This window comes from Xenopus laevis, chromosome 9_10S, assembly GCF_017654675.1.
Source record: "Xenopus laevis strain J_2021 chromosome 9_10S, Xenopus_laevis_v10.1, whole genome shotgun sequence".
Lineage (NCBI taxonomy): Eukaryota > Metazoa > Chordata > Amphibia > Anura > Pipidae > Xenopus > Xenopus laevis.
In genome coordinates, this window is record NC_054388.1 from 50,419,479 (window position 1) to 50,446,517 (window position 27,039).

Consider the following 27,039-nt stretch of genomic DNA (forward strand, 5'->3'; position numbering starts at 1 on the left):
ATACCGAGGTTGTGTAACCAGGTTTCAAATTTTGGTTCTCTAACGTGATTCCCAGGGTAAGGGCCATCCTTGCTACCACTCGGATGCCAGGTTCTAACTATTGTTTAAACGTTCTGTCCTCATAAAATATCCGTAAATGTAAATTTATGATACTTCTAATTTTGTTGAACTGTGTACTGAATTTCATACTCATTATTAATTTCCCTGTATCTTTTGCTTTATTGGTCAATTTTTTCTTTCTGTCGCATTGGTTATTTTCTCTCTCTTCCCTGTTTCTTTCTGTTTTTCTTTTTTCTTTCAATAAGTTCTATTCTATCAGAATCCAAAGCTGACTTGAACGCTCTCTGTAGGGCCTTCATGTCATATCCATTTTTTTTAGAAATTTATCACGCAAATTTACATGATTCCTCTATAAATTTACACTCTGTACTGCATTTTCTGCAAAGTTGTAAGAACTGCCCCTTCGGGATACCCCCATTGAGATGTGGTGGATGACAAGAATCCACTCTTAAGATTGAATTCCCTGCAAATGATTTGGTGTAAAATAATCACAATCTCCCCATTTTCAATACTGATCCATAAATCCAAAAACGCAATGTTCCTTGCGTCAAAGCAACTAGTGATCTAAAAATTAAGGGCCTCATTATCAAAGCTTGTCACATACTCCTCAAATGAGTCCTTCCCTCCTGCCCATATAAAAAGCAAATTGTCGATGTAGCGACGAAACAAAATTACATGTTCAAAGAGCATATCATTACCCCCAAGGACGTGGGTTTCTTCCCAACAACCCATATATTGACTTTAATGCACGTCAAATGTCGCAACATCGACGTTATCGCCGGCGTCAAAATTCGCGTTTCACAAATTTTTTCACAAATTTAGCTGGAAATTTCGTGGCGAAGCTAAATAAAACAAATTTGCCCATCACTACTGGTGACACCACAAACCTTGACATTTTTCAGGTCCCCCAGTTACAGGCTAGAGAGCCATCCAATTGTCTAGGTGCCCCAGTGCATCCCTGGGAAAGGAGGAGAACCTAGGAGAATGCCTGACTTTGGAGCCAAATGCACAGGTTTACATAGGTTTTCACATGCAATGTGAAAGAGCTGCAGTACTAAATGAAACAGTGTTTTGTGCTCAGCTGGACATATTTGCATTTCAGCCTTGAAGGAAAGGTTTCCCTGCATTCCAATCAGTGGTTGGATGCCTGTTGCAACCCTTGTGTGTCCCCAGTATGAGGACAGGTGTTTCTCATGAGCCAGCCATATGGGAGCTACAGTCTTTATTCTAAAGGAGAGGTACATTGGGGCAGGTAGCGCTATCTGGGAAATAAAGAACTCTGGTGTAAAATAGTCACAATCTGCCCATTTTTAATATTAATCCATTAATCCAAAAACACAATGTTCCTTGCATCAAAGCAACTAGTGAATTTAAGATTAAGGGCACATTTCATGTGAAATGAACTCCACTGGAGACTGTGCTAGTTACAAGACAGAACCACGTTTCTCCATTGTAGGAATAGCATTGCATTGCACTGTTTAACCAATTAATTTCTTTATTCTTTATATAAAGGTTCTCGTGGTTTACTGCAAACTGTGTGTTTTATTTTCCTAGTGGAATTCCCCTGAGGTGGGATCCTCAGTGCTCACTAGGTGGAGACACTTCATTGTAAATCCCAGTTCCCAGTATCTTTCATGCACAAAGAGAACTCAGGGGCCTGGATTACAAGGGGTTAATTGCTATTTAAAAGAGAGTGTAAACAAGAAAGGGTTATAATGAAAATGTTGCTCTTTCATCTTTTCAGCAATCATTTAAAGACTATATAAGAAATCAAACATCACAAATCTAATTCTGATTTACCCTCAAATTTGGCTTCTAAAATAATCTAGGGGGAGTAAATAGACATTTTTCCTAAACGTTATTCTAAATGGGTTTTTTTCACGAATCAACCACTCACCATTTGATTGAGTCCCCTGGGGGCAGACATTTAGTCTGGGAACCTCTATATTACTGCGACAAGCAGCTTTTCTTTTTCTAAACACATTTCTTTTAAACACATAACCAGTAAATGCTACTTGCTAATTGGTGCTTAAACCTGTAGCAAATAATCCCAATAGCAAATAAACAGCAAATAAATAGTAGCAAATACATCCCATAAGATCTCATCGTCTGTAAAGTTAGATGAACTAATTTTAATTCTAGCATCTGCATGGAGTAAAACCCAAACTGGTAGGATAAAATTAACCCTTGTGTATAGTAGATGAGGCAGGGTTCAAGCCAAACTAGTGTAGGTGCCCATAGGGTTAATTCCCCTACGGTCTGAACCACATGGTGGAAATCCCCTTTCTGTGCAGCTACAGGGTCTAGCTAGAGCTTTGGGAGGGGCCAGAGCCTTGTCCCAGTGCAGCATGTCTGGCCGATAATGGAGGGTGTCACAAGGTTTCGCTGCTGCACCACCTTTCAATATATTGGAGATGCCATATTGTGCTCACAACCATTCCTGCTTTCACTTTAGCTGAGAGAGGGTGGACAGAGAATTTCTGATTCTACTTCACTGAGGATAGTGGGAAAGAATCAGGCTGCAAAGATGTAGGGGCAGGAGCCCTAGAGGCTTGGGTGTGGCAGCCCCAAGCCTGGGAGCTAGACCAGGAGGGTCTGAACCTCCTATTTGCCAAAACTGGACTTTGTGTGCTCGCGCTATGGACAGTGCTGGGAGCTATAGTTCAGCTGCGGATCAAGCAAGTGTGTGCTCAGCTAGGAAAGTTTGGAGCCTTTAAGGAAGCCATCACATGGATGCCTGTTTCAGCTTCAGTGTGAGCCCCTGGGTGAGTCTGCCTGGGGAGGGTGGAGAAAAGGAAAATAATCCAGTGTGTATCCTATTGTGATATAGACTTTTTGTGTGCCTGCCACGTGGGAGCAAGTACCTTGTCCATCGGGAAAGGTATTTGGGCAGTATCGCTACCTGGGACCAAGTGTGCTATTTTGGGAAAAGGGACTGAGACTATATATCTGCAAAGGAGTAATGCGGGACTTTGCCTGACAGGGAGGTGCCTGGACTGGACTTGCACAGGTTCCCCAGGTTAGTGGGTCATGCTATATAAATGCATTACAGTACTATGACTATTTACTTTGCCTTTAATCTGCACTTTCTTTATTATAAAGTTGATATTGTTATACAGCAATGTGTATGTTGAATGTTTTTCTTAATGGGGCCACCCGCAGGTGTTTTCCCGGATCCCATTAGGTGGAGGCACTGCCAAGAGAGGAACTTCCCAGTACACTTTCACCTTGCAAAGGGGACTCAGGACCTGAGTTGGTAAGATGTTACAACCTTTGGCGCCAGGGGGGTCGCCAAGAGGGTGTTACACTAGTGTGTGATATTCTCTATTTGTTTTGGAAAGGTAGGAGTTGGGTTAAAAAAGACTGTAGTTCTATAAAAATTGGACTGCTCCAAGCAGTCAGACTCAAACCTTTCCTATGAGATTACCTGCTACAAAGTCATTACTGAATTGCCAAAAATCATTGTCCATGTAACTAGGAACTAGCCAGCATGCTGAAAAGGGTTAGTTCATCTGAGCTGCTCGTTATTTTATTTTAACAATGACAACACATATTAATTTTAAAATAAATAATGTGCATTAAATCCCAAAATATTAATTGCTTTTAAAAAAAGGGTGGAGCTATATAGCAAAATATGAACTAATCTAAAAAGAGCTGGTTAAAGTGTTGAATTTGGGCAAAGAATAATAGAAACTGTATTTAAAATATTCAATAGCAAATGTTGGGAACTAATTAAAATGTATTTGATTATCACTGTCTCCCCTCTCCAACAAACAAGTGTCTTCTTGAAACAGGAGTTTTCTAATTATGAATATGAATTTGATTTACAAAGAGGTGTTACATTCTAAATAAATCATGATTACATTCCTGGGAATTCATTTGCATGCATGCCGGAGGAAAGAGGAAGATCTGAGAGTGACAATGTTTCTGAATCAAATGAAATGAGCAATGTTCACATTACATAAATAAAATACATTCTGAACACTTCATAACAAGGATGCTGTCAGCGCCGTCGGCTTCGCTGCGCTCTGGGATTCTGCATTTTGTTTTCACATCTCAGGCTAAAAACAATAGTTTTGTGTGAGCACATGGAAAGAGAGGACTGACTAAAGCATTTACATTCATGTGGAAAAAAGGCACAGAATCAACACATGCCTGACGTACATACCTTATAGAGTACATGTATAGGATCCGTTATCCAGAAAACCATTATCCAGAAAGCTCCGCATTATGGGAAGGCCCATGGACTCCATTATAATCATATAATCCAAAAATTTACATTTTCTTTTTTCTCTGTCATAAAACAGTACAGTGTACTTAGTCCAAACTGAGATATAATTAATCCTTATTGGAAGCAAAACCACCTGATTGGGTATTTAATGTTTATATGATTTTCTAGTAGACTTTAGGTATGAAGATCCAAACTGCAGAAAAATATGTCATCAGGAAATCCACAGGTCTGAAAATTCTGGATGACAGGTCCTATAGCTGTATTTTAATCAAAATGTTTTTTCCCCACAGTGCAACTTTTTTCCTCCCAAAATTGCTCTTGTGCAACTCAAATTTTTACCTACTGTAGACTAGGGTGGAGGAGATTTGAAGATAAAAGGCCCTACTTCTAACCTTCAAAATGTGGCTTAGTCATTATAGATTTTTATAAAGGCCATTTGATTCAGGTTTCAAATAAATATATACTGGTGTGGTTAGACTATGAACCTCCATGCTGAAAAAAACATGGAAAGCAGCCCAAGGGAATCTCGTAGCTACAGGACTGTTGGGAATAAAAAAAGAACCTGAGAGGAGCTTTCATTTAGAGCACATATGTTAGGAACCATAATCAGAGCCTATATAGGAGTCCAAGAATGAAACAAAGATTTTAACATTCAGAGAAGCAGTGAATTAAGATGAACTTGATCAGAAAGAGAGGTATTTCCAACAGGAGATTGATGCCATTGTTGACAGTTATCTCCAGTAAGACAGCTCTAATGGTGCATAGGTGAGTAAGGTCTCACTTGGTAAATTTTGACAAAAACAAAAATGAATGATCCACACATATCAAGTCAAGGAACCTTGGAATTATTCACAGCTTGGATGTGTCGGTAATTACATTGTGTGCAAGTTGGGATGGTTGCAATTTAGCGTGTGTCTTCAAAAGTGTTGTAATCCCAGGGAAACACTGTAGTATGGGGTAAAAACATGGCAATTTCACTAAAAATTGCATTTGGCCTCCACCTACATTCCGGAGCACTAGCCGCTAGTGCTCCGGTTATAAGAATGAATGCGCATGTGATCCTTTGGGAAGGAGGATGCCGGCCTCCAGACGCCCTCATTTTACATCTGGCCCTGTATCTTAGTTTGGATAAAGTACAAGGTACTGTTTTATTCTTTCAGAGAAAAAGAAAATCATTTTTTAAAATGTGGATTATTTGGATAAAATGGAGTCCATGGGAGACAGCCATTCCAATGATTACAGGATGGGAAACCATGGTAGAAAGAGATATCCTCTTATATAAAATCACATATATCAGGAGACACTGAAAAATGTGGGTGCAGTGGGCAGATCCAGAACCCCTGACCCCACCAGAAACAATAGAATGCATCTGAAGGGGTCCTCTGTCACCCTCACCTCCAACCTTAGAGCTTTCCCAACTGGGCTAACTAAACCCCAACCCCTAAGTTTCATGACCTCAGTATGCAACTGGCATACTATTGAGAATAGAGGTAATCAGCACCAATATATTAATTAATGAGACTCAAGAACACCATGTTTAATAATAAATTTAGTTTATTATCTTTTCTTTTTATTTTTAAGTTTATTGTAAAAGAGCATCCTGTACAACTGTATCTGTGAGAAACGTACCTGGTGGTTTAGTGCAGCGGAGACGCCCACTGTACCCAAGACGGGGACACGTACCACTTGCGTCCAACTGAACTGACGTGTGCCCGTCCACTGAATTGGGCAGTGCTTCTGGGTTTCATGTGCCGATGCGAGCAATGTCATCACACATAAGCGCGAAATTCAAAGGGCTCACGTCTAATTGCTCATTGCCCAATGTAAAGGTCTTTTCTTAGTTCCTGGGTGCTTTCTAGTGTATTCTGACTTATTGCTGAATTTGCCTGTCCCTGACTTCATCCAGTTTGCTGCCTGTCCTGACCTTACCCATATATCGACTACACTTCGGATCCTGCTTTTGTACTGCATTATTTGGTGTGTTTGAACCCGGCCTGTGACCCTGACTACCCTCCCATCTTCTGTTTTTGTATTGGCCCTCCAGTTTGGTGTTTGACCCAGCTTGTGACCCCGACTACGTTTATTGTTCTCCATTCTAATGTGTGTAATGTGTGGTTCCCTTGCCTGCCCAGAACTCTCTCCCTGGTCCTCTCACACTAAGGCCTGGCGGCACCCGAGTAGCGTAGGGCTGCTCCCGAAGTGAAAGGTGGCTGTGCCGCGATTGGGACTGGGGTTCGTTTTGGGTTTGCGATACCAAATGTAACAGTATCTTTACCCTGGTGTAATACTGTATGTACTTACTGCATCCTTTAATAAAACTGTAACAAAAAAAATGCATTTTGCATCATTTGCCTGTTTAGTACATCTCATAATTTGCAGTTTTTCATATTGTGGCTTTAGATGCCTGATAATAGTTTATATTTTTCTTAAATGAAGTTTCTCTTTATGTGTGTGACAGCTAACAGTTAAGTACTGTTTCTGGAGAATGTTGGCGTGTAGTCCTGTCCTATAAGACTGCACCAGGATAGGTTAAATAAATACAGTTCCCCTAGTCTGTGTACAATAATACCAAACCATGAGAAACTAGGAACAATACTAATACAATAATTATAAGTCACATTACTAAAATGTTTCTAGGAAGAAAAATTAGACTGAGTGGTACAAGGTTAATTCCAATTGACGCATCTCCTCTTTCCATTTGCTCTTCTTTGCATGAAACAGCCGTGCAGCTCTGGCAGATGGCAATGTTCTTTCTATTCCATTGTATCTCAGGAAGGTTGACACAGTAAAGGATAAAATCTCACATCAGCATTTTGCTATCTTGGTTTGGCTCGTTACAGGCAAGCAAATGTACATTAATGGGGAAACATAAGACGGTTGCTCTGCTTGTTAATGAGATACAAGATAAAATGTCCCCAAACCAGAATCCCAGTGTGAAGAAATGCAGCCTGGAATATCTGGCCTCTTCTCTTGTTTTATTTACTTCCAATATATTTATTTAAACACTTATAACGCAATCTATTACTTCTGATAGAGGTTGGCTTGTATTCCCTGGTTCCAGTGATCTTGCTTAGAGGTATGTAGCATTGATGTGGTTTAGGGTTAGCCCTAAACTTGTGAAACATTCAGGCTGGTATTCACACATCCTTTTCTGGTTGCGGATGGGTTCAGGCCAAACCCTTCCACCCAGCCCTTGACAATGCCCCACTTCCTATTCCAGTAGTCAGCAATTATCAACTCAAGCCTGCTTCCCTCTCCTTCAGTGACATCAGAGATGGGCAGGATAGAGACAAGTTGGTTGGGAGCTGGTGGGTTAGGTAAACTATGTGTAAACTTTTTATCAGCCAGCACATCACTAGTAAGTAGGAATATGGGCTTTGTGCTCAAACATGAGCTCATGCTGGCCCAAGGCCATAATTTAGTGTTCTGCATCTATTTAAATAATGTCAGCATGGGTTATGGGTATTTTCAATTACCTTGGTTCTTGTTTAAGCAAACATCTTGCTAATAACATCACTGGCAAGCATTGTTGGAACTGTTGGAACTATCAAGCTGCATTGCAATTGTCTTTTTTTAAATCATCCTTTATGGGAGTCTCCATGACACCCAAACTCCTAAGCTGCAGTGCTGTCCAATTCCTCAGGGGGCTAAAAAATGGATTTAGGGGGAGGCAGCCAGAAGGTGAATTACTTTGACATTTGGAGGTGACTGCATGTTTGACATCGTACAGACTGCTGAACTAAATATGACCGTATTTTCACATATTTTCAGTCCCTGTTTTAAGCTGCTGTGATTATGACCTAACAAAATGTTGAACTACAAAATGGGGGTTACACAAAAAATCTGTATCATGAGGGCACCTCATTTTGTTTTCATGTCATTGATTTTCACCCCTTTATTTAGGGCGTAACAGGGAAATTCAGTTCATTGAAACATTTGGTACAGAAGAGTCAGCCCCCATAGGGCAGGCAGTGGGCCAGTAAAAATCTTATTTCTTAGGGCTTATCCAATGAGCATGTGTGTCCAGTGCACAGGGCAGTTGATGTCTGGGACCTTGGCACTGATGACAGGACAAGCTGAAAATGTGTGAAAATAGTGCTTTGTTATTGCACTTTGCTTTTTTTCTTGCAGGTAGTACTGTATGATTTGGTTCAGTATTTGGCCGAATCTTTCACAAGGATTAAGAGCTTCAGCCTAATCCCAAAATAGATTCTGTGCATTCTGTGCATCCCTAAACTGCACCAATGGAACTGGTAAATGAGCCCTAAAGTATTTTATAGTGGAACTTTCTCATTTGAATTAGTTTGACTTCTAGCTATCCTCTGCTATGGTAGGATAATGCAAATATGGCATTTGCAACAATGTGTCATAGTAGTAACAGAAATCTGGAATTGCATACCTGGAAAGACTCTAAACTTCTATTACAAACAAATAAGTTGGATTCAAACATTGGAGGTGTAATATGTGTCAAGGTCATCGAGTTTGGCAAAGATAAAGGAGAAGGCCAATATACAAGTGTTTGCAGAATTTATATTGGGACATGTTCCATTATTGGCAATGAAAAATAGAAGATCCATTTGTCTCATTAATATAAGGATGACTGCAGTATAGAAATGAGAGGACTGACAGGAATCAATAAAGAAAAATGCATTGAGTAAAAAAGGTCAGCCACAGAGGACTGGAGATGTGAGACTTTGGGAAGGAAGAAGAGAGTAAAAGAAACATCAACATAAATGTCAAACAAAAGAAATAGAAAAACTTAGCATCTAACAAGGTTTAACCCTAGAGAGAGAGCAGCTCAGATATATAAAAAAATATCTTTGATATCTGAAGGGAAAAATTGAAACTTGCCCCCCCTTCCAAAAAAAAGCATGAACATTTTAGGCCATGTCCCTTTGGCAGTCCCTTTAGCAATAATGACTCCCATTAAATGCAGAGATTCCAGTAAGATACTGTAGACAATAAATTATTATAATGTGATATAATACACAAAAGCCATGAATATCTTGTAAATTATAGCCTTATAAATGGTGAGTTCTGATGTCATCAGTTATAAGCGGTGAGTTCTGATGTCATTTCTGTCACATGACTCACTGAAATTTGTGTATTACAATAAATAAAGTAGCATCAGCTGCAAAATATGAGGATATTAGAAGTTACCTTGGAGTTCCATGACCTGTATAAAAACATGGTCATGAAACTCCTCGATAACTTATAATATCCTTATACTTTACAAGAGGGGGTACTTTATTCACTATATTATTAACATGTATTGATAATGTGCCAACATATTTTGCAACATTGGACAATAGAAGGGTGTCTATATGGAACATACAATATTTATCATTATAAGTCCCTGATCAATAGAATGAGCACATTACTTACAGCTATATACGTAAGAGCCCTCTGTAATACACAACAATCTGATTGGTAGCATTAGATGGGTGTCTTTTATATAGGGACAGAGACAAGGGGATATGTTGGAGGGGTTACTGCCTGCTCTGCTCTCATTTCCGCTACAGAGATCAAGATTGGAAAAATGAAATATCATTACATTTCAAAATATGTCAGAGAAGTCTGTGTTTGAGTGTTCCTATTCTTTCATGTAGTCGAGCTATTCTAAAGGTCTATCCTGTCCAAAACATTTCAAATTGTTCAAATGCTTAACAGTTGTTAAACAGATTTTTAAAACATAGAAAACATGGCAAAAACAGACTTGTTTCTGAATGCAGAACATTTCAGTTAAACAAACTGTGAATTATTCACCACCTCTTTCCCCACAGCTCTTCAATTTTTATTTTAACTGCAGCAACAATATAGAAATCCAATAGATAAAGTTTGTATTTCGATTCATGTGGAATATTAGACAGTCATATGCTTTATTCATTTATGCATGATTATTCATTATATACTGTTGTATTTATTTAATTGCATGTTATTGTTCCTATTCTCAAAGTGGTTCAGATCTTGAAAGAGGCTCTGGTCTAAGGACGTGGTTTCTCCAAATAAAATTCTTGCTCCTTCATCCAGAGCTCAGAATTCATTAATATGAAAATGTATAACAAGCAGGTTGTCTTGCCCAGTGAAACCCCCTAGAGAATAGAGGTCAGAATGACCTGATGTTGTACATATATTGAATATAATATATTCATAAAAAGTAAAATTTTTGCTTCCTGCCATATGTGTAAGAAATAAGAGGCAATATGTCCTAATAAGAAACATTTGCAATTTCTCCCCTAACACATCGTTATTGGCAAAATACTTAAATAGGAACTGGAAACTTTACTCATTCCCGAGAGGAAGAAAGAAGTAAATTGTCTCCTGCTATCCCAAATAAATATAAAATGGTCTTTAAAATTTAAATCCCAAAAGAGGAGTATTTTAAAAAACCAATAAAAGCTTTTCTTGGCCACACAGGGAGTAACCTTTAGAAGTGCCGGCTATGTAAAAGGCTACAATTATTTTTATACCCATTGAAGTAAAGAAATTAAATGTTAAATATTGAAACTTGCTCTTTTCATGAACATTGTTTTAATATTTTTTCCATGAAGTATACATGAAGTCAGAATATTAAAATCAGTAACAAAGAGAAAGCCAGTTAGAATTCTTCTATAAATAAAATAAAATTCAACATAGGATTAAATTGAAGTATTATTATGATGCTGCAATTAAAAATGCCATAATAATAATAATAATAATGAGTTAATTAGTTAACTAAAAACAATAAAAAAATGAATTATATATTTACATATTTAGTCTTTAAAACCCCATCTTTTGAGTTCAGTAGTGTGGTACTGGCCCACAGAGATACCAGGAAAAGTCCCGGTGGGCCCAGGTGTCAGTGGGCCCTCCTGCTTCTAAACATTTGGCATATTTCATGGTAATTCCCTATTTCTATAAGAATAAAGAGGCTAAATAGATGGTACAATAGATTATAGTATGAAAAGAAAAGAGACTAGGAGAATAGAGGTTGAGTGAGGACAAGAAAAATAATAATGAGGGTGGGCCCCTGGTCTAAGGTTTTTTGGTGGGCCCCTGGTGTCCCAGTCCGACACTGGAGTTCAGGATTGCTTTCAGAATAGAAAAAAATATATACACTGGCCAATTAAACAAGGAGAGCAGATTGAGACACGTTTCTATGGTACAGACAAAATGAGGTGCTTCCTTTGCAGGAAGGCACACTCACCAGAGTTGCCCCAAAGGGCATATTAAGATCACAGCCCCTGTTCCTCTAATGCAGGGATCCCCAACCTTTTGAATCTGTGAGCAACATTCAGAAGTAAAAGGAGTTGACACTAGCATGAAAAATGTTCTTGGGGTGCCAAATAAGTGGTGTGATTGGCCATTTAGTAGCCCCTATGTGGATTGTCACCCTACATGCTAGGAACTCAAAACTTAGTACCTACTTTGAGGCCACTGGGAGCAACATCCAAGGGGCTGGAGAGCAACATGTTGCTCACGTGCTACTGGTTGGGGACCACTGCTCTAATGCAACATCATACTTTGATGCAACTATTAAGTCCTTTAAGGGGAAATCCCCTTCACTAAAGAACCTCAAGGTGGTTGTTACACATACCACCTCTGAAACCTCCAAACCTCCTCCTTCTTCCCTGAAGTTATCTGAGACTGTTAGAATATCATTGCATCCCCCCAACCACAAACCAAATTGACCCTGTTATGAACACCCCTGAGGGTGTGGGGGTTCCTGTGGTTGTAGCATATAGAGTAGCATTTCCTCTTCAGATGACAAGAAAAAGAAGAGGAAATTTAAATCCAACTGGCTTATACCTGAGGAATGTGTTTCAGTAGTCAATGACGGATCTTCCCATGTAATGACATTGTCTAGTCCAACTGTTAGATGTGGTCAACTGGTGCCAGACTATGCACTCTCACCTCCAGACCCAGTAGAGAAAAATTTGGTAAATGGTCTGGAGAGCCTTGAACGGGGGAATGTGAATCTCCCCACAGAGTCAGGGCTGTTGCATTTGCCTCCAACAAAGTTGGAGGACCTTCCCCTTGAGTATAAAGGAACACCTTATGAGACCCCTGCAGAATGGGCAGCGATGTTCCTGAGGGGCTGAGCTTTGGGAACTACAACCATCCTCAGTGTTTAGTGCCTCAGGTTATTTTACTCCTGGAAATGGAGAATATTGGGATAACCCCCATACAAGATCCTGCAGTTGAGACTGCTAGGGAGGATGGTGAGGCTACGGTTATGAATATAGAGGAGGGCAGCAAGACAGACTACAAAAAAAGTCCCTTGAGGTCTACTGTTCATGCTAAGATCTCTCCTCCATTTTCTTCCAGCGACCCCAATGTTATTGCCATCCAGGAAGCACACGAGGGATGGAAATGGCAGAGGCTAACCATGAGCCTCTAAAGCTCCCCCTGTTTTTGAGGGGCTAATTCCATATATTACACCTGGGTCAAACATCTCCAAGGGTGTTCCACCTGAGCCATTATCAGGGTCTTAGCCAGGAAGAGCTCATGGATGAGCCAAATCATTCTACCCACAGCACCTTAATACCCCTCTGAATTGTGTCTGTATGTTACCCTCCCATTTAGACTGTAAGCCCCAGGGGGTAGGGTCCTCTAGCCTTTTGTTTCCTTTACACTGAGCACTTAATCTGTATTGTAATTATATGTTTTATATTTATGTGAATTGTATTTCTAATAATGCACCTATTGTAACTTTTTACTTCAATGACCCCTTGTTTGTTACTACTAATTTATTGTTTTGCTGTACAGTGCTTTGCCCTCATGGAGCGCTTTACAAATAAAAATATACATACATACATACATACTCCCTGTGTCCCAAAGTCCTTACAGACCCTACTGCTCAAAAAGTTTCTTGACAGCACCCTTGGTATTAAATTGGAGAAGAAGCTGCATATGGCTCTGGAGAAGTGGCATGATTTGGCTTTATTGATCAATTCTGTGAGACAATACATCAAGGTCATAAAAGAGTATCAGAATATCTCTGTATCATTAAGTTCCAAAAAAAAGTGTTTATCTCAGAAGACATCTGTCAGGCCTAAAGCACTTACCAACATGCAATAATGGTATAAGCACTCAATACAAATGTCTGTTGGGAGCCTTTCTGAATGTACTCTCTTTTCTTCACCAAGGAGGATACGTTGTGAGTTTTAGGGATGTAGCGAACGGCGGAAAAAATATTCGCGAACATATTCGCGAACTTGCGTCAAAAATGCGAACGGTTCGCGAACGTCGCGAACCCCATAGACTTCAATTGGAAGGCGAATTTTAAAAGCTAGAAAAGACATTTCTGGCCAGAAAAATGATTTTAAAGTTGTTTAAAGGGTGCAACGACCTGGACAGTGGCATGCCAGAGGGGGATCAAGGGCAAAAATGTATCTGAAAAATACATTGTTGACACAGCGCTGCGTTTTGTGCTGTAAAGGGCAGAAATCACACTACGTCACTCAGGTGATGTTTCTGGACACGGAATGTGAAAAAGCTCACACAGCGAGGTGGCACTTGGTTAAAGACTGGGCAAACAATGCCTGCAAGGGCAACGTATACAGTAGTGGATACGGATATTATATATTACAATATATTATTGCTGCTGTATCACTCAGGTGATGTTTACGGACACAGAATTATTATTGTTATTTAGACAGAATGTGAAAAAGCTCACACAGCTAGGTGGCACTTGCATACCTCCCAACTGTCCCTCTTTTGACCACTCAACCCCCTGTCCCTCTTTTGTACTGGAAAGTCCCTCTTTTCTCTGAACTGAACAGCTAACTTAATTAGCTTTTGGCAAAGAGCTCAGAACAGCTAACAGGTGCAAATAAGATACTTTGTAACAATTTTGACTCTGGTTGGTGCTGGTAGTGATGAACTACTAGGAGGAGCAGCACACCAGTCCCACTCCCCAACACAGCTAGACTAATAGCACTGGGCTCTTATAGTAGCAAAGTAAAAAAACAAAAAAGAAAATAAAAGCAGTCCTTACAAGGACTATTGGGTTACAGGCAGCAGTCAGCAGATGAGAGATCAGCAGCAGGACAGCTGCCCACAGCAGCTACATACAGAGCACTGCAGTAGAAGGTAGATTACTAGCCAGCAAAGCTACCTAACCTAAAATGTCCCTCAAATCCCTGCAGAGTTCTGTCCCTACAATACAGAGCAGTTATCAAGTAGATTACTAGCCAGCAAAGTTACTATCAACTGTTCCTCAAATCACTAACCAGCTCTCTCCCTACACTAGCTCTTCCAAGCACACACAGGCAGAATGAAAAAACGCTGCAGGAAGGAGAGTGGTCCAGGGGGTGTAGGGGTGGTCCAGGAGGGAGAGCTTCCTGATTGGCTGCCATGTATCTGCTGGTCTGGGGTGAGAGGTCAAAAATAAGCGCCAGCTAAGGCGAACCCAAATTGGCGAACGTCGCGCGACGTTCGCGAACATTCGGCGGACGCGAACAGTCGATGTTCGCGCGAATTAGTTCGCAGGCGAACAGTCCGCGACATCCCTAGTGAGTTTCCTTCAAGAAAATCATACCACTCCAAAGCTTCAAGTGACCTGGCATCTGGAGTGGAAGGGCAGGGTCTTTCTTAATCACCTGAACATGAACATCACATGAACATCATGTGGGATGGTGACCCTGTTCTCGGCATCCTTCAGCCAAAGTTGCTGAGTGGTAAATCTGTAATCCCAGGTCATCTGTTACATCTCTGGGAGTCAAGTAGAACATACAATCTGATAAACTGGTATACCCCAACTTCTAGAAAAGAGGTCCCGTTCTTTGAAAGTTTGTTAGCCTATTTGGAAACTATTGACTCAGATGAAGCCTTGATTATCGGGAGTAATTTTAATTACACCCTTGAGACTCGGGACCACAATATTCCCCAGAATTTTTTTTATCAGAGTCAGCTTTGCAGGAACTCATTGCCCATTTCTCCTTGGTTTACATCTGGAGAGAACAGCACCCGGAAACAGATGCTATCAGCTATGTTAGGGTAAGGTATGTTCATGTGTCTCAGTCCCAGATTGATAGGCTGTATATATCAAGCCATAATATGTCACGAGTCCGATCCTCTTGCATTAGGTTGGCGCCATTCTCAGACAACAATTGGGCATCTCTGATAGTGGCAGATGCATCATCTCTGTCTAATAACAGCTTATTAGAGGATGAAGTGTTTGCAAAGGTAGTCTGGGAAACAGGGACTGTAAGGGTTATCAGGCTGAATTTGCCACATTGAGTCAGTGGTGGGATGTAGGTAAGTACACAAAATGTATGAGCAGACAGTTAAATGCAGAGATTGAGGCACTGAATGGAGAGGTACTTGATTTTAAACAATGGCTGTTAGGCTCTGAAGACCAAGTCCTGCAGTGTGAATATGTACAAAGAAAAGAGACTCTGTTAACATGGAACAGCAACATTCTTGAGGGTCCGGAAGCTATCCGGGACAGGGCCCAGTCCTTCTATCAGAACCTTTTTTTCTCCTGATCCATTCTCTTCAGATGCCTTGCAAGGAGCTTAGGAATGGGCTTCCAGTGATCAGTGAGGGGAAGCGAGAGGGTTTGAAGAAACCAATCACTCTGGGCGAGCTCTCTCAAGCACGCCGTTTAATGATGGATGGATTGATTGTAGAGTTCTTCCAGTTCTTCTGGGATACTCTGGGACCTATCCATAGGGCTCTAAATGAGGCCCTCAAGACCGGTGAGATGCCACTTTTGTGTTGTTTGGCAGTATTATCACTGATACATAAGAAGGGGGATCTCTGCCTTATTAAGAATTGCGACTAATCTCACTACTCAGCGCAGACTATAGTCTATGCTGGCAGAGGTGATTCATCCTGATCAGTCCTATACAGTACATGGCCTGACAATTTTTGACACTGTCTTTCTGGTTCGGGATTTACTACATTTTGCACGAGGGCTGGTCTATCTCTCGCTTTTCTCTCCCTAGATCAAGAGAAGGCATTTCATGGAGTGGATCACCAATATCTTATAAACACTCTGCAAGCGTATAGCTTTGACCCACAGTTTGTTTGGCCCACAGTGTTTCGTTAAGATCAGCTGGTCTCTAACTGCACCTCTGGCCTTTGGAAGAGGTGTTCAGCAAGGATGCCTCTTGTTGGAACAGCTATATGCACTGGCCATTGAGACTTTCCTGTTACTTCTAAGGAAGAGACTCACAGGACTGGTGCTCAGAGAACCCAACATGAAAGTGGTTTTTTCAGCATATGCTGCTGATGTAGTCCCAAAATTTAGTCATTCTTGAGCAGGCACAACAATGGCAAGAGGTCTACGCTGCTTCTTCATCAGCTTGGGTCAACTGGACCAAGAGCTCGGGCCTTCTGGAAGGTCCTCTACATGTATATTACTTGCCTGCTGCTTTTCGTGACATCTCATAGGAGACTACAGTCTTCAAATATTTGGGAGTCTATCTGTCAGCTGAGGAGCGTCCTTTCTCACAGAATGTAATTGAGCTTGAGGAGCATGTCCTTACACACCTGGGAAAGTGGAAGGGTCTTGCTAAAGTGCTTTCTTTGAGTGGTGGCCTCTCAGCTCTGGTACTGGCTGATATGTCTTAGCTCAACCCAAGAATTCATTGCTAAAATCCAGAGAAGGTTACTGGACTTTCTCTGGATGGGAAAGCACTGGGCCTCTGAAGGTGTTTCAAGCCTCCCCTTGAGAGGGAGGACAGGAAGTTGTGTGTATATGCTCTCAGGTGCACACTTTCTGTCTTCAGTAGATAGAGAGATACAGTACTTGTATGCAGATCCTTCTCCACAGTGGTGTACCCTAGCATCCAGCTTTTATCACCAGGTATGCAACATGGGGTATGAATAGCAATTATTTGTAATCCAAACTGAAGGATTCTTAAGAAGCCTCTCACCATTGCCAGCTTACTACCAAGAGACTCTAAAGAACTGGAGCATGGTCTCTGTGTTAAGGCAAGGAGCCATTCAGAGGGAGGACATTCTAACTGAGTCCTTGCTTTACAATCCATCTTTTAAGAATAGGATGTTGGAATTGAAAAGCATCTGCCACTGCCTTTGCTGGGCTCAGCTAACTAGAGTTTTGGGATCTCCTGGATTTTAAGAGGTCAGATTGGGTGGAAGCTCAGGAAGTTATGCAGCACATGGGATTCCTTACCACTAGGGTTCCACATCATCTGCTCCAAGACATCAAGGACACCCTCTCTCCTGACCCTCGCACATTCATTGATGGGGCTTTATGTGCTGGAGAGCCATGTCCACCTTGGAACTCTCCACCTCCAGCAATAATAATAGCACCCAAGACCCCTCAATCCCCTGAGGCACCTCCTTCCCCCAACTTGAGCCAGTTGGAGAATTTTACCTTGACATGACAAATAATCTATTGTATTCTTTCATGCTCCACACTGTACACTTCCTTGCCCTTGTCTCCTGCTATGATACCATCTGGATGCGGGTGTTTAATTAGGGCAAGAGACCCTAGTGGCAAGTTCTTTATTACAGTTTGGTGCCCAGACCCACTGGAGACATGAGTTGGAGAGTGATCCATGGTGCATTGAGCACAGGAGAGTACTTAGCTCAGTTTACAGACTCCTCAGCTGCTTGTCCCTTCTGTGGCAAACGGGAGCCTGTGTTTCATACTTATTTTATGTGTGCCAGACTGCAACCTCTTTTGGCTCTTTTGAGGAAATTTCACTTGCAGTTCTGGTAACACTTTTCCCCTCATGTTTTTAATTTTGGACGTCCACTATCCAAGAACAATCGAGAGAAAGCCCTTCTCTCCAACTTGCCCCTGGCTTTAGCCAAACTAGCCATTCATAAGTCTGTAGCATGGTTGGGAAATTCATAGAGGGAAAGTATATCCCTCCCAGAATCCTCTATGAAGCAGTGCAGAGGGCTGTGAAAATGAGGCTCTGAGCGGCAGTGAGGTGATTAGCCTCACCTGGAGTAAAATCAATTAAGGCTGCTCTCTGCCCCATCTGAGAGAGAAAGGAGAACTACTGGGGCTGTGTTAAACATTTCAGTATAACTGCATGTGATCTGTGTTGTTGAGCATAAGACTGTATTGCTGGACACAAGTTTTTACAAGTAGACACGTTCTGTGGTAGCAGGACTGGCTACCAGCTACTTCCCTAAAGTGCTTGGGAGTGAGTGGCTTCCAGGAGAAAAGCATAGGGAATCTCCAAAGGACTGTGAGTTAACAGTTTAATTTGTTTGCTGGACTTATATTGCCCAAGTGGGGCTGTGAATCCTTTGGGAAAAGGACATTTTTTCTGGAACTACTGTATTTTGTTTTCTGCCTCCTAAAAGATTATGAACTTTTATATTTGTGTGTAAACTGGTGTGTCGAATAAAATCACATATGAAGAATAGCTGGAAACCTGTGCAATGTCGGTGCAATGTCTACTATCTGTGTGAAAGGAGTTGCTGTTGCTACTACCTAAAGAGTGATTCTCCACAAGTCTAAGAAGCAATGTTTGGATTCCTCTGCCAGTGGAGGTCTTCTTTAGGTTGCTGGTGCGTTCCCACATCAGAGTAGAGTACACGCAGGCAGTGTTTACTGGTCATTGAATGAATTTGCTGACCAGTGGGCAATAGATGGGTTACTTTGCTCAGTATCCCCAGACTTGGTTTCTGTTCAGACAACCCTCACACTCTATATTTAACTGCACTTTAATTTAAGTGGCAGTTGTATTTTATGTAGTTAGTTATCTCCTTTGAGATGTGATTAACTTTGGTGAGCAATCACTCAACTGCAATTTGAATAATATTCCAGATCCTGCAAAATCAATACATTTACATCATTTTTGGGGGAGCAAAGGTAGAAAAAAGTATGTTCACCCCAGAAAACCATATGTTTACAGAAAGTACACATTTCCCCAAATACAAATTGGGTATGCATGTCTTTCTACTCCAAAGCACCAAGCTGCAAACCTTTCCTAAATCTGGTGATATTGGTGACATTTCCTAAAATCACCTCAAAACTTCCATCTTGTGACATCTTATTTCCCACATACTATTAAGTACCAAGATAAAACACCCTAAATATGAATGCATGGGGTCCGCTGAACAGTTTGATGCCCAATGTACATACAGATGACGCCACTTGGATTTGTGTGTTAAATGCGTCATGACTCGGGATTCATTGAAGAAACTTTGTTATCTAAAGTCATCTTAACTCATTTAATGCATTTAACCTTTTCATTAGCATTCCAAAGCACCATTGTTCACAATGGTGAATGCTTTAATTAGATGGGATGCTGTGACATATTTTCTGTGTTAAATGGGATAAGTGATATATCTTGGTTTAGTTATTCTGTGTCAAACCCACAAACCAAAGTGGCTTCAACTGTAGGTTTATTGAAGTATATAGCATGTAAAGACCCCAAAATCTACCTTGTACATACTTATTTGATGATTTACATTTACACTAATTTATAAATATTGCCAATGTTATGTGGGATAAAAGCTACAAAAAGTTATAGTGTCCCATTAAAACCATATATTTTTGTAAAACAAATATTCTGACTAATCCAAAATAGGTAATTATGTCTTTCTGCTCCAAACTACCATACTGCAAAGCTACGCTATAGGCAGCAGTTTTTATGAAATTTCTGAAAATCGCCTAAAAATATTGCAATTGGCCGCATTTATCTCACCTAACTTCTTACATACAATTGTAAAACACCCTAAATATTGACATCAAGGGTCTACTGAACAGTTTGATGCCCGATATGTATAGATATACTAAAGCAGGTGGCATGTGCAGACAATAAATAAAAATAGTGCATATGAATTTTCTTGGCTGCCGATTTGCTTTCGCTAAACAAAGGCCCCTGGCTGCATATTATCTGCCACAAGACTAACTGTACAAAGACCCCCAAAACCATATATTTTTGTAACATACACATTCTGACAAATCCAAAATAGGTAATTATGTCTTTCTACTCCAAACTACCATACTATAACTGCATGTATGTGTGTGTGTGTAAATGTGTAAAAAAAAAGAGGGCACTTTTCATCATAGAGATAAGCAGTAGGAAGTGAGTGGGTGATGCTGATCACGCGAGGTCGGGTCCAGTGTCAGACAAGGAGCAGGTAAAAAGTTGGGTCCTGCGAGGATTGTGTCGCAGGACCAATGTGGCAGCCCCTTTGGCTCATTGCCTAGGAAGTTGGGGCAGAAAGGATTTGCTGCACAATGGCAAACACCCATAGTGTAGCGAGGGGACCTTTACTGCAGAGCACATAGGAACTACGTGCTTTGCAGTCAGAGCATTTTCCTGCCAGCGCATAGTACCTACGTGCTTGGCAGTTAAAGGTTTAAAAGGTATCAGTACTGAGATTATCTGGCAGCTGCATTGTTTACACTTCAGATTCAGTTTGTAAGCCCCTGTTCTGTTCACATCTGTAAGGCCCTGCATTTTTACACCACAGACTGTAAGCCCCAGAATTAGTCATACCTGTGAGCCCTTGTATTTTTCAAACCTCATATTTGCACTCTAAGTGCCTGCACTGTTTACCTGTTCACACCTCATACTGTAGAAGTGTTGCTGGCAATGTATCACTGTACAAAGTACAGTACATACTGTTTATCTTCGAGTTCTTCTAATCAGTTACTTGCACAATACTAATAGGTCTCCTTGTCTCCTGCCCTGTTCTACCCTACCTGTGTGTGCCATACTTTGCCTGCCCTACACTGCCTGCATGTTCCATATTTTGCCTACCTGTGTGCCACACTCTGCCTGCTCTATGCTGAGTGTAGGAGGTGAGCCTGGTTTTAGTTTTGGACTTTTTTTTAACATTTGGAAACAGTTGTTAAGGGGTCCCTTCAGTGTTGTATGTGCTGGGGGTTGCTGTGCAGGCATATTGATTTAAGTTAAGTCTTAATATGACATGATAAACTTTTTTCTCATATGAGCGATGGGTGCCATGCAGTGAGCAAAAACCATTTGGTTTTTGGGTGAGCTACCGCCAATAGTGATGTGGGTATGGTTTTGAAATTTTAAAAGATGGAGTGGTAAACACTGACCATGCATGTACATGTAGCTGATTAGCAGGTTTTATTTTAACAATGCATTTCATTTGATGTATTCTACTTTTGCTTTGTATGATTATGTATTCTGTAACACTGCATTAAGGATTTGTGTCAATCGCTGCCTGTCACTATGTGGGAAGACTCTTTGCAATGTATATTCTTATGACAGTGTTAATGTTCTGTCATTTTACAGGGAACTCAACCAAGTGCACTCTCAATAAAATATAAAGTCTATACTGTTTCCACTTCAACTCCATGTCTTCTGTCTAAGAAAGAGTCTGTTTGACAATAGGAAGTGCCCGTTGATTCATTGCAAGAGTTGCAAATGCAAAAAGAATTGTTTTGACCCATATTCAAGTTCATCATATTTGACATTTAGAAGCACAACTGTAGAGCAAAAGATGAGTCTGCTGGATAAGCAGTATCCCTCTTGAAAATAAATACTGTCAATCACTGTCCCTCTGTCAATGACTGCCATGCCTGTTTACAGTCAAATGATACAGAGAGAGCATCCTGGAAGGAAAACGTCTGTGGAGAGTTTTGTGTCTTACCCTTGTCATTCTTGCTACAGAAGTTGTCCTGAGCTGTCAGATTTGCTTAAAAAAACAGACAAATGAAACCACAGCAAGTGACCTTTGGAGTGCTTAAAGATTTGTTGCTATTCTTATTATTTATGTATTTAACATTTTGGAAAATAAATTATTGTGCATTTTTTGTGTTTAAAATATTGGAAAACATAATATTTTTATTTGTGTATTTAAAATATTGAAAAATATTAAAACCAGCAATTAATATTCAGGGGTTGTTAGAATATTGTGTATGGATACTTATTAACATCCAGTTATATGGTGAGTGCTATTAAAAAGATGATGCTATTCTAAATATGCTAAATTATGACAGGTTGGGGGCAAAGACATTTTTGAATACAATCATAGGGCAAATTAAACCTGCAAACATTATAGATTGTCAAAGAGAACAAGTAGGCTGTGAAATTCTAAGGTGCTTAGCATTGTGATGATGAAACTAATTTAAAAAAAATCAAATCTTAAATGGTTTACATATTAGTTTCACGGTTATAAGGACCCTAGCATATAGTACTGCCAATTTGAGTTTACAAAACAGCTTACCAGCCTCATCCCCATTTTTAATAGGTTGATTGTAATTATAACCGTCTTAGAGGACAGAAAAATCTTTTACAAAAATATTAATACTGTACCCTAAATAAATATTCAATGCCACCAAACCATAGATTTCAGAAAACAAATGTTCCCTTCACTTACGTTGAAATAAGATTGCAAAAAGAAGAAAAAAAAAACAAATTAGATTTTATATTCAAATAAATATTGTAAAAAAATTATCTAACGGCATACTTTGAGAATCATCACATATAATATAAATTATATTAAATATCTAGACTTATCTAAGAATATTGTTTCATATTAGAATGTTTTTTTCCCATTTTTTCAATTTGGACAAAGCATTTAAAACACATAAACCTTATCTATCAGCCTTTTGGAAAATTTCTAACAATTACAGTTAAAACAGTAATAGTAATAATAATAGTAATCACTTTGTATTGAATTAATATAATCACTTCACCTGGATTCTATTAAACATGACCTGCAATCGGACCTGAATTCGCCTACTGGCTTTGCCTCTTCCCCAGACCTGCAACCTGATTCTACCTGCAGGAGGTTAACATTGTGGACCAGAAGGGACAACAGTCTGAGTGGTGGACCAACCAGGAAAAACACAAAAAGTCTGCACATTATCTGGGGCACCCAGGCAGAGTAAACGTTTATACCCATAGTTGGGGATTCATGCATTTTGACCTAACACCTGAGTGCTTTGTGTGCATTTTGCATGTATGTGCAGGAACCCAACCTGATTTTTAAATATTCCACACAGTACTTTATAGAGACCATTTAATCATAAGCATTATCGTATGCCCCTCTAAAACGTACAGTCTATTTCCACCATTATAGATACACAAAACAGAATGAATAGTATGAGAGCCTAGTCTAACTTCCATTATGTTTTCATTCTGAAAATAAATACATACTCAATGCAGGTAGTGCTGTATTTCCCCTGCAATGAGAGTAGGTGTGTGGCATAAAAGGCAAGAGACTGTGGACTAGGACAGGTCAGGGCTGAGCAAATCAGGAGAAGCTGCTTGTGATGGAAGAATGAGGCATATCAGGGGTGTAACTGGGTGGGCCAGGACTTTGACTGGAATGTAACTGGATGAGAAACAAAATTTACCAGTGAGAACAATGGAGGTAACTTTTTAATACCAGTTTTAAAAATGAAATTGGCCAGGTGTCAAGATCCAAGACATATACTAAGAAAAAAAAGGACGGACAGAAAATTTAATCTGTTACTCTTGGTATAAATTAATAATTTTAGTGGGTATACATCTGATGAGAATGTGTACAGTTCGCTATTTACCCATGTAATATAAATCTATGTCAAAAATCCTACTTTCTATGAAGGAATAGCACCACATCTCAAATGAACAGAGTATTATTCACAATTATTCTGTTTATTTTTTACATGTAAAGAGTAATGGAAGGACTATTTTCTCTATTGCTACTGAGCCAATAATGTTGCATACTTGCACAAAGAGATTTATCATTGAACTTAATCATTCGCTGTTTGCTGACAATATATTAGCCATCAGTTTATTTCTTCAACAAAGGTAATGATTCTGTTGGGGTGCTGTTAAAAGTATTTAATCACCATCAACCAGTTTTTAACTGTTGCATACATGTTTGAATGTATCACATTAATTTATTGAAATAAATCCTATTTTGTTAATATGGGAACCACAAATAACTAATCTTAGAAAAAGCTCACATCTACAATGAACTATAAACACCATCAGGCCACTTTACTACACATAATCTCTATTTTGGCAAATCACTTCAGTCCGCTCCCTGTCAGGATTCAGATTTTCAACCGTTCATTTGTAGTTCAAACAATTTAGATGGCAGAAATGACAGCTGACACTTTGCCCAATCTGACAAAATGAGGATTTGTTTGTGTCCAAGTATCATCAGATAACACAAGCTGTGCACAATGTGTCTCATATCAATTTAAGGATTTAAAGTGGGGATGTGTAAGGCTGTTAAATATTTTCTGCTTCCATTTTCTATTGACTGATCAATGAATTGAAGATTCAATTCTTATACAATAGAGAAGATAAAAGATACCTTCAACAAAAGGTTCAACAAATATAGTATTAATTTTAAAACATACCCATTGTTTAGTATTTAGTTCTTGCTAATTTTTTGGGCACCATTAAAATAGCTGCTTGTGTTTTAGCCTAGGTTTGGCCATTTGTATTTTTGCACAATTTTAATAGAAATATGTGCTTCAAGTACAGCAGAGACAACTGATGCATCTGTTGCCTTCAATGAGATGTTGTGTGCCTGTATTTTGCACCATGCTCATCACACCCCAGCTGTACTTGACACCATTCTCTTTCTACTGTAGCTATAAACTGACATTATAATATTTGAAGTCTTACTATAGATTCATAAGAAGGGTTAGAGGGCCTGCCCACAAGTGAGCACAAGGGGAATAATTGACACATAGGGCTGCTGGAAGGGATTCCTTATGGTTTGATGACAGATGGTGAGTGAATCACTCAGGCTTCTTGAAACAGGTGGATTACTAGTAAAAAACAAAAAGGTTGGAAGGATGAGTGAAGGTCACAGTATGACATTCTGCAGACAGGTAGAAGCTTGATAGAAGTCTTACAGTTAGGAATGAGGGGGTGAGAGGAGAAGGTCAAAAGTAGGGCATAAGGTCATGAGTTAAGGAGTTCTGGTGAGGGGATTTTGTACAGGGGTAGCATGTGATATGGAACAGTGTGAAAAGTGGCATCTACAGGTTTAATTTAAAATTATTGGTATTTGTGAAAGCCAGCAGCTTGTGATCCCTTCAAAAAGAAAGTCAAAGTATTTGACAGATGGGAATGACATGATTGGGCAGTGGTTTATATGTGGGGTGTTAGAGATTAGAATAAAAAAGTAAAGACAGTGAGCTTGTGTGGCTGTATAAAAGATTACCTTACTTAGGACAAATGTGCATCCGTCTAAATTCTGCTAATGTATATTTAAATTTGTCATTTTGATAATTTTTAGGGTGCTGAGAGGACAATCCAATAATTAGTGAGCCAACTGGCTTCAGATAGAAAATGTTTGATTAGGGGGGCGTGGCCAACAGTGCAATAGTGCAGTCGCACATAGTGCAGAAGCCCCGGCCTAAAGTTATTAAGTGCAGCTGGGAGACGCGAAGCTCAGGCGCGATGGAGCGCAACTACCCTCTGGCACACCCGATTTGAACCACAACAGAAGCGGCACGGGTAAGTGCCCATTAACCCTGTGAGTGCCTATTACCACAACCCTGTAGTCAGAATGGCAGTAGACCCATTCCCAGAAGCCCCAGCAGCCTTCTGAATAAACTGCACATAAGGCCACGTTTCTACAGCACAACAGTAAGCAAACAGCACGCACACCTGATTTAGCTTCGAACCTACCATTGTTGATCAGGCTGCATCTAATGTTTCAATGCTACCACAGGACTTACTATCACTTTAAGCCCCTACACAGTGAAGAGTGATAACTGCTCATGGCGCATGGTCAGCGCGTGGGAGTGATGGTCGCTTAAACACCCTTCTTTCACCATGTTCCCACAATCCGTAATGCTTGATTGAAGTCATGGGGAAATCACAAGGCATGAGATCTACTAAGGAGCACAGCAAAACCCCTAAGCAGTCAGGACAACAGAAAGATATCCCAGCGCTTTTTAATAAAAAGAACAGAGACACACCGTTCCCCAAGATGATGCCCGCAGGGCCTGAGGAAAAACATAGGAGAGAGGCTACAGAATATCAGACACAAGACTCATCTGAAGGGGAAAGTGATGTGGATAGCACGATGGATATGCAAGCATACCTCAGACAATTACCACCCAAAAAAGATATAAAAGACATGCTGCACTCCATGATGGGGGAAATCCGCAATGATCTCCATGACATCAAGCAAGAATTTGGAAGCATGGACAGACACGCTGGAGAGAAACCAGACGAAAATTGTGAATAACCAGAAACAACAAAACATACTAATAGACAAACAAGCAAAAGAAATCACAGACTTGCAGCGGCAGCTGGAAGACTTGCAAAACAGGAGTCGTAGGAATAATATCAGGGTGAGGGGGGTCCCAGAGTCGATCCCAAGAGAGGAGATTGTACCTACCCTCCTAAAAATTTTCAATGGAATTCTGGATAGAGAACCCAGTGCTAAAAACCTTATGGACCAGGCCCACAGGGTATACAAACCGAGAAATGCACCCCCAGAAGCCCCGAGAGATATTCTGTGCTGTATAAACAACTTCCCTCTAAAAGAAGAAATTCTCACTAAGGCAAGAGGTGGAGAAAAGTCCACTTTTGAAGATAAAAATATTGTTTTACTACAAGATCTCTCTCTTTCCACATTGATAAAGAGGAAACAATTGAAACCAATTACAGATCAACTACACCAAAGAGAGATCCAATTCAGATGGGGCTTCCCGTTCAGCTTATCAGCCAACAAAGATGGTGTACAAGCCTTTATACGATTTCCGGAAGATACCCAAAGTTTTATCCAAAAATTCCAATTGGAGGACATCCCCATCCCTGGATGGAATGAAGGTGAATCCTCTAAACCAGAAGGATCACATGAACTGTATTAGGTGTGGCAGG